The 12969-nt window shown below is 28.9% G+C and overlaps 1 protein-coding gene across 1 annotated transcript in view; it reads left to right on the forward strand.

Annotated features, from left to right (window-relative positions):
• Lar (tyrosine-protein phosphatase Lar) overlaps positions 1-12969 on the forward strand; it is a 969819-nt gene that overhangs the window by 130178 nt on the left and 826672 nt on the right. Inside the window, exon 2 of the mRNA XM_067045667.1 lies at positions 2565-2610. The gene's annotated coding sequence lies outside the window, so the exon portion shown is untranslated. The remainder of the gene's footprint in view (positions 1-2564; positions 2611-12969) is intronic.

Genomic DNA, 12969 nt, shown 5'->3' on the forward strand with positions numbered 1-12969 from the left:
AAAAAGGGTTTAGGTTCGATAACCAAACGGAAATAACATACTTAAATAATAATAATAATCCATTTCCTTTTAATTATACATTATTTCCTCTTCACAATAAACTACACAATAATTACCAGCTGGACCCCTGATTCCCGACCAATTAATGTTGTTTATAGATATAACAACTGATTACTTAACATATCAAAGAGGAGAATTAGTTGAATTGTATTTAAATATCAATCGTCTTTTTTTTTTCTTTTATTATGATTTAACCTTTTTTTTAAATTGAATACATCGTACCTTAGAAATCTAATTATTGTCTAAAAAAATATTTTTCCTCTTGGAAAAAATAATTGTAAAGTATTTTTGAATAGAGGGTAGCTTAAAAAGTTTGATGAGACAAGATTCTGGTCGATTGTATTTCGAAGTAAAGTAACTGACATTGTTTTGTTCAAATATTACAATGGCTTTACTTTCTGAATTAAATTATGTAAAGTATTCTGAAAATAGAATGAACCTTAAGATATAGAATCGAGATTGGGTCCGAAAAAAAAGGAGATACTTTTTATGGGTTTAATAATCACTTCTGTCATGCCAAAGGAAAAAATAATGTTATCAATAATATAATCTTTACCATAAACTAAACTAATAATAATGTACGAAAAATGTTGGGTGGGACAATTTTAGTGGAGAGATTACTTTTTTATATTTAACTAATTGTCGGTTAGCCGGATCGAAGGCTTCATTAGAATTCAGGTCGCTGCCTACTGAAGCTAGCAACTGGAGATCGTAAGTCCCCTTTTCTATATACATAAGTCCGGGTTAAGTCTGGTGAATTTTTAAAATATTTCATCCATAACTCCCGGCCCTAATTCATACCGCAAATTTTAAAGCCCTCCCCCGCCCCTCCGCTCTCAGGCCTATATTATAATGGCTCCCTGGCAGCTATTGTCTCCTCAGAGGATTTATTACGGGATGGCTATTGTTGAAAAGATTTTTTTTTGTGGTATTACAACGTTTAAGTATTTTAACAAAAAATGTTAAATTACTCGAATTTGCTCGCTTAATAAGATCAGCCTTCCCATTATATATATTTTATAATTCTCTGTCCCTGTTCCGAATGGAGTTTCTTCCTCAGTCTGGTTGTGTTAAAAAATCTCAGATTTCATTAGAGCTCATATATATTACAACAAATTGGCATAACGTATCAAATTGGAGAATCCTATAATTCATGTAATTTGGAAACTAAAATTATGTAGTAAAACCTCTCAAAAAAATATTAACTAAATACATATAATATAAGTAATATGCTTTAAATTAGCATTTATATATAGAAAACCTGATAAACAAAGTATGTAACAATATTAAGATAGAAACATATTCATAAGAAAAGGTGAAGTATAATTTCTGACTTTGTAGAGTTTAATTATTAAGTATAATTTATTTATTTTAATTTTATAATTATTAAATATAATATCTGACTCTGTATACAATATCTTGTCGACTTCTAGAGAACAAGAAAGGGGAAAAAAATTCTATTTTTTTGTTTTACTTCATACATTAATTAAATAGATTGAAGGAAAACGAAAACCACATCAAACCGTTTAGGTTTTCAACGATATACATTGTTGTGAATAATTTAAAAAAGAAAAAAACAATAGTTACTTATTGCATTTAAAACAAATTGTAATACTTAATGGGATTGGTCTTGGTTTACTCAATTGCATTACATTTTATCAGGGTTTTTTTTTAAATCATTACACAATTCACGTATCTGAATATCAGACGATAACATAAAATATTAAAGAATAAAAAAGACATAAAAAATTAAGTAAGCTAATAAGGAGAAAGAAACACTTAATTGAAGTAGAATACTTCAATTAAGTGTTTCTTTCGTAAAGCCCTTTAAAAACCTTTATAGCCACTTAAACCATCATAATAATCATTTGTATTGAAGTTAACGTGCAAATATCAGAACTATCTATTAATATAGATATCTTGATTATTGACAATTGAGTATACAAATGAAAAATACTATTACATTGTTATGTTTATGTTAGCTTCTTCAATATATGTTTAAAAAGAACCAATATAAAATGCAACAAAAAATCTCTCACTTACTATATTTCTGGTTATATGTTTAATAATAAAAATTTACATAGCCCTGATCTCTGCTTCGTGGACAGAATTATTACTTCTTTATGTTATCAGCTTCTCATTTACATACTAAATAATCCTTGAAAAAAAAAATCGAAGGTCCCTCGGGAATCGAACACGTGTCTTCTCATGAGAAGTAGGTCAGAGGTCTCAACCCCTAAACCCGGAAGAAGGCCTTCATTTTCTTTATTACTGTTTGTTAACTTTTGTATTGAAAGAAAATTCTAATTTCTTTATATACTAGTAATGCGGAAAAAGGGGTATACATTCTAGTTTTAAGTATGATTGGCATTTAATCTCAACTTCATAAATCACTTTGTAATGATATTGTAAATATTAATGTAAGTGTGTGCTTAGGAAAATATTTATCCTTTACGTATATAATGTGTTTAGTAACTAATTTTCTTTTAAATATTTGTTTACAGAAACTGAACCTCGCTTGGCTGCTATTCCTAAGTTGATAGGCTAATTGTAAGTAAATATTTCTCTAATCATATTATATTTATATTATGGAAAAAGGAAAAGTTTTTCACCTATTTCCAGAAGGTTCTTTGTGTATAAAATGAACATCTTAAGAATTATAACTTCTTAACTCGTTTGATGTTATCTCATCCTGAAAAAAGTAACTTTTTTTATGGGAATTGCAAAAATTATAAACATAAATACATAAATCACCAACAAATGTAAGAAATTTCGATTCCGTGTATTTAGACCCCATCGAAGGTCCCAGGGTACAAATTACTTAGTATTTTTTTATTTTTATGTTATTTTTTTGGGAATGTGAATAGCCTCGCTCAAAAATAAAAAAAAAATTGTACGAAACTGAAATTACGTATTTTTAGCTGGTACGTTAACTTCTGAGACGTTACTGCACATCTCTGGCCAAAGTCAACTTGACAGAAGTGTCTCTTTATAATATATTTTCATTTACAATATATTTATGTACAATATATTTTTGTTTAAGCTAACTAAATAAATCTTTGTATATCAGCTGAGTCTTATTCTCCTTTAAATAGTTTGACAGTACGGAATTTTCAAAATAACTTACTTATAATGTTCTTTAATTTTAATAATTGAAAAAAAGATCTATTTATTTTTTTAGTTTTAATTCATACTATTAAAAAAAGAGATTAGGGGAAATACAAGAACCATATTATACCGTTGAGGTTTTCAACGGTAAACTTTTACGTGAATAATTGATGTAAAAAACAACTCAAAAATCATACATTATGCTTAAAACAAATTATAAAAGTCTAGAATTGGTATTAGTGGCTTTAAAAATTAGTGGGGTCCAATTCTCGTAAAATATTTTTTGACAGTGCTGAATTTTCAAAATTCCTATCTCTAAAGTACCTCTAATTTTGTTTAATTGTAATAATTAAATGGAAAGATAGATAATATTTAACATAAATGTTATTGGATGTTTTAATAATTACGAAAGTCTCTGTAAGATGTATATTTAATTAACACTCATATAATTAACATTACTCCTTTTGTTTTCCTTTTATTGTATTTATTATATTATTCCTGAAGATTATGTTTTATGATTAAGGTTAGAGGATTTATTATTTATTTATTATATTATTATTAACTTTTTATAATAATAAAAAAATATACCGTTGGTTTATATATTTTCTGTATCAGATATTTCAGTATACTAGCAGAAATTGTACCTTTTCATTTATTATTTTTAGTTTAATTTTATTTAATTGTTTATCATTTTTTTTTATTATCAGAAGTTAGTCACCTTATGTTTTATCATATTACACAGGTTTTATTTTATTTTTTCTTATTTTATTTTATATATTCCTTTAATTATTGATGTTCATTTTTATCTTTTCAAATTCATTATTCTCATTATATTTTATGGATTATTTATTATTCCATTTTTAATTTGTATTTTACTCTAAGTTTAGAGCCTTTTTATGACGCCTGTAATATTATTCTGAAGGGATCAGTCCCAGGATAAATAAAGAATATTATTATTATTATTGATTAACAGTTTCTCATTGTTAGTAGTAGGAAAAGAATAAATATAAACTATGAATGAATTTTATATTACTCTAAATGCAAAAAATAAACGAGATAATTTCGCAGGCAGCCAGCCTTCAAATGTCAGCCCAAACCACTGAACACAAATAGATGATCGACCAGCAACTTTTGTTAAAGCGAACAATCTGGGAGCTTCTATGTCCATCTTAACTTTTATCTAATGTTTGTTCAAACAAAAAAACTTTTTTTGAGCTTTCTTCCTTTCCTTCTGAATGTTCAATGTGTTGTACCATTCATAATTTTTTCTATCACTTAATTATATATGAAACTATAGCATTGCCAACATGCTTAATATAGAAATCTCTGTTCAGTAGTTCTAAAACCAGATCAGTATATTGTAGAATTATTTTACGTCTAGAGTAGAGTAATATGAAAAAAAAAAGAAACTGTTGCCAGTTATTGTTGATTGGAAGTTAAACAATAAAATATTATTATCGTGAAAAAAAAGTGTTAATTGAAGGTTTTCATAATTAATATCCTAATTGTATTGGAAGATTATTGATTGACCGTGTGTATAGATGAATGGAACATGGTCCGGGTGCGTTAAAAAAAAAACCCAAATAGTAAATGATTACACTATTTTTATTGAGCCAACGTTTCGCCCCACGTTGCAGGGCTTCGCCAGGGCTAAAAAAGATACAAACACTTGACATAGTTACAAAAAAAAAATAAAAAACATAAGTGGAAAATAACGGGGGTATACAATTAAAAGTAAAATATAATAAGAAAAATTAATGGTTGTAAAAAAATGGTTGGAAAAGGGTAATAGTAACAGATAGATAAGAGATAAAATATTAAAGAAAGTACAAATTAAGAGATGAAAAAAGAAAAGAATAAATTCAAATGATGAGACATAATTCATACCTGTTTTGACGGAGTCAAAGTCAGAGTGAGCCGTTTGTATTGGGAGAAGTGGGGATTGCAGTTTAGCACGCCACAATAACGAAAATAATTTTTAAGTTAACACTGTAAAAAAAATATTTAAATTAGGTAAACAATAAATGGTAATATACATAATGGAGGGGGATAAGAGATATTTACAAAATTATTTTTAAAAAATAAATAAAATAAAAAATTAAATTAAATTAAAAAAAAAAACTCATAGATAGAAAAACAAAGGAGAAATAAAGTATAAAATAATGGGATACAATATGTGTAAGTGATTAAGAAAGACAATATACCAAATGAGTGGGGATACAGAGAAGTGTAAATTATAATAGAAAATCAATAGTAAAGTAATTAATATAAGTACACTAAAGAAGGTAACACATGAATATAAATTAAAAGATAAGATACATGAATATACATAAAACAGGAAGGATAGTAAATATAAAAATAATTAAATAAATGGTGAGAATTTAGGGAAACAAGAATAAAAGATATGACAAGAAAGTGGGCTTCTGAAATGCAGAACAAAGTGAAAAGAAGTTATGAGGGTTTTATTATGTTCAAAATATGTCGATATGTAAAGGAGATGCAGTCTTTATCAACTTTATGATTGACGGAATTCTCAGTTAAATTTATGTAAATGGACTCCGAGATGAGACGTTTGGTGTGTTTGGGCCACTGTCCCCAATGGAAAGATTGTCGAAATTAAAAGTATGATTCAGTTTTAATGCGTGTTCTGATAATTTAGATGCAAGTGGATTACAGGAATTGATGGAAGTTTTGTGTTGGGAAATGCGGTTCTTAAATTTGTTTTTAGTTTCGCCGATATAGAAGGGATTGCAGCATGGGGTTGAACAGGGTAACCGGTAAACCACACTGGAACGGTGTAAGAAAAGAATAGGGTCTTTCAATTTGGAAAAAAAATAGGAAATTTTGTTGTGGGACTTCAAGCCAAGACGTAGGGTGGGAATAGTGGATCTTAAGGATTTTTGAGTTTTATCAGAAAGAATGGGGATATACGGAAGGGACCTGTACTAAAAAAGTGGTGGAGTGGGTAAAGTAAACTGAACCAAAATTGTAAGCTAGTTAACATTTCTTAGAATTAGAGTAAAATTTGTCTGTCTCAAAATCATATGAAGCGCGTTTTTAAACGGTTAAATATTGCCAAGATTTGTATTTCTTAAAGTTATTCACGATTTTGTTTATCACCCTTCTACTGTATTAGAGATTTTCAACTTTTAGAAAAACTTTTTTTTTTTTAACAAGATTCAAGTCCATATTAATTAAGTTGAGATGTGTTCCAGAATAAGCTGAGGTCTGCCTTGAAGTATATCTTTTCAATGTAATATTTTTCATCCAGCCAAAATAACTACAAATTACTACCATACACATTTTAACAATAAAAAGTATATGAAAACAAATTTATGTGGGTGTATAAAAGGAAATTAATTTAGGTAAAATTACATAAATAAAAAAGATTTTTATGAAAAACAAGTTTGTTGTTATAATAGTTCAGGGCTAAGTAGCATTAAAACAAAAATAATTGTAGTTACATTTGCAATAATTTCTGTTTCATTACTATCAATATTAAGTATTTTTATTATCTAAAGTAATTTATCTCCTTAACATTCATGAGTGTAATATTACCTTTTTAAATATTTAAATTTTAAAGTTTAACGTAGCTTTATCGGGCCTAGAAATCACGTGAATAATTCAAGAAATATTTTGTGAATTTTTTTCTCCATTATAGCTTACATAAATTCTAACCCCACTAGAAAATATCAAACATTGTTAACAACAAAATTATTTATTGAATTAGTTTTTTATTTATTTAAAAGCATATCAAGGGCAACTTTTCTCCGGTCAAAATTATACATAACTTATTTAGAACAGTATCTGATATATAATGAATGAGCAGCGGTGAATCATATGCTTGAAATGCTGTCCCCTTTCCCTCAGGCGACAACTACTGAAGTAAAATATATTAATAATTACTACATATTATTTATGTATGTATTTTAAAGTGTTTCCATCACTGTAGTCATTTAGACTGAAGCTACAAAGTAAGAAAAGCATTAGTTACTGTAAAATCACATAATTTCTAGATAGTTATCATACAAACTATCTTATGTTATATATTATTTTATAGTTATCAAGATCTTTACTACATACTTCGCTTTGAAGATAAATAAACAATCTTATGTATTTAAGGCACTCTCCTAAATCATATCGGCTATTTATATTTCCTTTATTTGTGTATTATTGAGGGAATATTTATTTATTTCATTTCACCAGCTGTTCAGGATTGCAGCCAAGCAGTTCCTAATCGGTCAATAGTATCGTCAAAATATTTTGCTACATCTATTTAACATTGTGTAATATATTGACCATCTGTAGTTAATATGAATAATACGGTGTGAAAACATATTATTCTACAATATGTGAAAGTGTACATCGCCTAAAGAATTCATTATGCAATATTGATTTAGTACAGTCTCGATAATATAAATAATGTATAATTTATTTTTTGGAACTCAGTTATCAATATTCTTAAGAGTTCAACATGAAGTAATGTACTGTCTATCCGTAGAAAGTTTCGAAAATCACTTGGTTCAATTACTCTTAGTTAATTTAAAAAATGTTCAAAAATGTCCTCATTTATTTTTTTAAACAACTCTTTCATATACGTTTCCCTTCCCCCCTTTTTTAAAGGTATAACTAACGCAATAGCTTCAAAACTAGTTTTTAAAAATCCTTTTTCTTCATTTTTATTTAAAATTTACAACTATACAAAAGAAAAGATACACTAGGTAAATTTGAGGAAGGTTTCGACATACTTCATAGTCTTGGGAAGGAACCATCCAATGGTGGTACTTCAAATATTAATTAAAATTTGAAGATCCTCTGGCGAACTCCTTTACAGAAGCCTCGGAGGATTATCAATGGATGAGAGATTAAGAACTGACGGGTTTGGGTAAGTAAGGAGTTTGGAATGAAAGGACTATCTATTTCGAGCCAAATATGCAATGAAAGGGATGTTAAGGTCTTTGTGGATGAGTTTATTTGTGACGTAATATGGAGTTTCAATGATTGGGTACGGGAGGAATTTTATGGTTTGGGAGAGCCCTGTGCTCAATTCCGTATATCCAAATTGGCCTGATTACCATACTATATTGCAGTTAATGGGAATTATAGAGCGTTTGTCAAGTAGGTGTAGTTGTAATCGAAATCTACCAGCAGTTTCTTGCCGTTTTAGTCTTGTACGGGGATTCCAAGTAAAGTGCTAAGTAGCTGATATTGCACTAGTATTTCTAAAGTGACACAACTCAAAAATCGGTGTTTTTGAGTCATGGCTATGAAAGAAATTGGTAAATATATCTTTATGAATCATCAAAACTGTATCAACCTAGCTTCAGAACTTGTCCGTCAGAGGGCACTTGTGTCACTCTTGCTGCCTTAATGCTATTCCCCCTCCATAGGCAAGAGTGTCACATTTCCAGAAATGTAAGTTTTAGACTTATGTCACTTTAGAAATAGTAGTGCGATATGTTCAACGATATGATCAATCCTCTAAGGGCTGGTTGAGAAACATATTCATGTATTAAGATATAATAAAATATTTAGTTTCTGGTATATAATTGTTTAGAGGAAATGTTAAAGAGAAGTCTTAAACTTCCATGCTTTGTATATAAATAAATGCCTTTAATTTTTGTTGCAAAATAAACTTATATTTTTGTTAAAAAAATATTTTCATTTATCAATTTTTGTATTGTGAATTGAATATGCTGGATTTAAGGAGAATGTAGGTAGTTCATTCATAAAGATGCCATAAGTACATATAGCTCGTAAAGAGATCAGCCTCATTGATGTTTTAATTACATGTTCTAGTTTACCTCAGTTGAAAGAAGTCATGGATCTGTGAAGTTCGTGGTAGTAGTAGAGTTCAGAGTCAGTATATGTTTAGTTCAGTGAATATAAGTGTATTATAGTATACAACGATTTTTTGGAATGACGACAGTTAGTTTTTAGTTTTTTAAACAATTTAAAAAATTTAAAGTAAAAGGCTTAGTCGAATGAACATCCATTCTTAAGGAAACTATATTGTTTTTTACATGGAATTTTAAATTAAATTCTTGAAATTGAATTAAGAGTGTTTTTATCAAGGCTCCTTGTTATATGTCATTTCACTTATTTTGAATCATACATATAATTAACATGTTTGAAAAGTAAAATAAAATACATAATAATATTTATATATAATAGAGACTAGAGGCATAAACATAAGCGTTCTATATAAAATACTGGGAGGCCCAGGAGGAGGGAAGGACTAGGTTATTGGAATGCAGAGGCTTCGTCCCCCGGCACATATGAAATTCCATTATTACTAAAGGAGGAGTACAATGGCAGAGATGGAGGTAATTCCTGGCCCACGATTAATAGGGCCCTGTGTCATCGTAGCGCGTTTTATCCGAGAGAGAAGTATTTCCAGCGGCACAGATTCTGCCCAGAGGAGCATCCATCAGCGGAACGAGTTGCCCTTTATGGCTGAGGGGAAGTCTTTGTCTCTAAAGGGCCTATCAGCCAGCGAGTTTTTGGGGTCGAGAGTACGGGCATTAACTGAGTCTCTCACTAATATGCAAATCCGGCTTCATACTTCTTTACGAGATTTTCTCTGCTGTAAAATTAATAATGCACTCCTTTATTCTAATAAGAACCACGGAATGATATGTCCGCTCTCCCATAATCTGTCATGATGTGATCCTTCATATTATAAGTAATGTAGATTCTCCAGAATTTATTGTTATCTGTGCCTAGCCTTAGTAAAGAAGGGCCAGGATAAAATATAAAATGATAATAATATCCATCCCCTTCATTTCTCTCCATGTTACCTCTAATGTTTTAATATTTCAAACACTTTGAATAGAGGAATATTCTTTTTTTTTAGGCGCCTTGCAAAGCGCTTCTTAACTCTAATTTCCTTCAGTTCTACTACTCGATGTTCACCAATACATCACCTGAGCCTCAACCTCATTCAAAGGCCTCTTTCTTCACCCTAACTCTCATTAGTCCTATTTACTGACAGCATGTTCATGCTTTGTCCTCTTCTTTATGTATATTTCTTTTAGCCCAAGATTCTTCAAAAATGATGATGAAAGTGTGAGAAATAAATCTGATGAGGTGTGCGCATCACTTATAACTCTACTTGTATCTCTAAGTTTTGTGTGGATCGGCGTGCTCGTGTTGAAGTTATGGTCATTTTTATGATTTTAGATTAAAAAAATCGGAAAGCGATAGTTGTGATTTTTTTCATACTTCAGGGTTCCTCGGGATGGGAATCACGAATATTAATTTTGTTTTTGATATGAATAGAAACATTTAACAAATGATAACCAAGCCGTAATTCAATCGGGATAGATCGGGTGGTCTCGCCTTCTCCCGGAAGTTTATATTTTTTTGTTTTTCTCCTTTAGTTATTTATTGAATTCTTGAATACTTTCTATTTCTTCATTTTTTATTATTGCTAACAATGAGAATTGTTTATTTTTTTCAAATAAACAAAGTTAAGGTTAATTTAGAGGAAGATTTTCTTTTTAAATTTCTATTTAAGCTCTGTTAGACAATTTCAATGAAGACCAATCCGACAAGAAAACTTCATTTTATATTGACAAACTGAGAGTAAATATAATTGTTAGAGTTTTCGAAAAAATGTGAAAAATATATTTCATAAAGTAGCACTTCAGGTCATTCTATTTTATAAAAAAAGTTGTGTTTTAGTTTCGTTCGCTTTTTCATTTTTGAGTTAGGCCGACCGCATACAGACACATGGACCCACACAGACCATTTTGCGAGACTTGTCATTTCGACGTAGAGAACCTCTAACTGTATATTTCCGTTGAAAACTCGAATTTAAAATTTTGCAAGATCGCAAAAATTTCTCTTAATATATATTTAATCTATAGATTAATAAAAGTAAAAAGCGCCAAAACCAATTATTATAATTAATTATATATGAACCTTAGTTAATAGTTAGGTAATGTAGAATTTCTTAATTTTTTTCAAAAAGGAAAAAACTATTTTCTTCATTATTAATTATGAGAGATAGTGGATGATGAACGAGGAGAAGATTGTTGGGGGTGCGGTCAATGAAAAACACAAATAAGTTCGATTAACAGTATACTATTTTTAGTATATTATATTAACATTTTTAGTATAGTATATTAACATTAATGTCTGTATGCGGTCGGCCTAACTCAAAACTTAAAAGAGAACGAAACTAAAACATAACTTTTTTATAAAATAGAATGACCTGAAGTGCTACTTAATGAAACAGATTTTTCACATTTTTTCGAAAATGGCTCTAACAATTATATTTACTCGCAGTTTATCAATATAAAATGATGTTTTCTTTAATGTCGGATTGGTAGTATCTTCATTGAAATTGTCTAACAGAGCTTAAATAGGGATTTAAAAAAAAATCTTCCCCTAAATTACCCTTAACTTTGTTTATTTGAAAAAAATAAACAATTCTCATTGTTAGCATCAATAAAAAATGGAAAAATAGAAAGTATTCAAGAATCCAATGAATAACTATTTTAAATAACTATTATGAATAACTTTTTTCTTCCTTTTTCCTATAATATCCTCGATTTTATGAAGTTTCAATTTCTCGTGCAGTATCTTTAGATGGGTTTTCCCTTAAACTGTATCTAATTATTTTATTTTTAAAAGCTCTTCTGTGTTCACTATAATTTTTAATTAAAATGTATTTTTTTTTTAGATATCAGCTCATAGCCTTCAGGGATAACCATCTAAGCTTTTAGGTACATTGATATAAACAAGATTTTAAGATATAGTTGATCATCTTTGCATAGGTTTCGAAAATAGGCTTGGAGCAGATAAAAAAAGTATAAATAAATTCAAGGTGTTCAGTATTAATTAAATTCAATCGTTTAAATTGATCGTTATTCATATTCAATCACCTGAAAAGAAGATGGATTTAAGACCTTCTAATGTAGAAATATAATTTGAGTGCTACCAATGGGTAGTTTCTCTATAGGCCGGTATCTTTACATTATGATCTTAGATCAAATTTATTGAATGTACTTTTATGTAAATACCATTAAATAAATACAATATATTCTATAGCCAATTGTCGTAGCTACTTACAGAACGTCCTGCAATTCAATAAAACGCTAGCTCAAGTAAGCCTCACAAAAACATATATTAAATAAAGCCTTCTCTTGGATATAAAGGTTAAAAATAAAGTGGGTTAAATAAATTAAAACTAAAATTAGTCAATGTACTGAATAAATGAAAACGGTCGAAACTGTAGTGACTCTTTGAATAATGGTTATCGACAAAGTATTTCCATTTGTTCTAGTCTACCATTAGTGTTCCCTCCGGCCTTTTAATGGTATTCAGTCGTGGTCGCTTGGTAGCACCCTGACAAATATAACTATCGAGCTATAATTTTTCAGGTATAATAGTTTGATAAATTGTATATTCATATAGTTTTTTTTTGTTCCTCTCATTAATAAGACTTAATAAATTTGTTTTTATATACTATTTATAACTGAATCCGAGAATGCAATTAATATCTGTTAGTCATAGGAAACTGTCAAAATGAATTATACAAATACACGAATAATAAGATGAAAAACCTTATCGTAAAATGATTCATAATTCTTTTAGATAAATAATGTTTCCAATCTAGTATTCATGGGTGTTTGTAGAAGATTTTTTTTCCAAAAAAATAGTTTTAATTTATAAATAAATTATTATTTAAAAAAATAGTTTAAAAAAATATTTTTATCCTTTATTGACCACCATCCGGACTATCTTCCTACAATCTGCTTCATATGGCCAACTATCTTCTTCCAATTAGTTTAT

The sequence above is a fragment of the Halyomorpha halys genome, unplaced genomic scaffold, assembly GCF_000696795.3.
Source record: "Halyomorpha halys isolate HHAL.00 unplaced genomic scaffold, Hhal_1.1 Scaffold438.1, whole genome shotgun sequence".
In the NCBI taxonomy this organism is placed as follows: domain Eukaryota; kingdom Metazoa; phylum Arthropoda; class Insecta; order Hemiptera; family Pentatomidae; genus Halyomorpha; species Halyomorpha halys.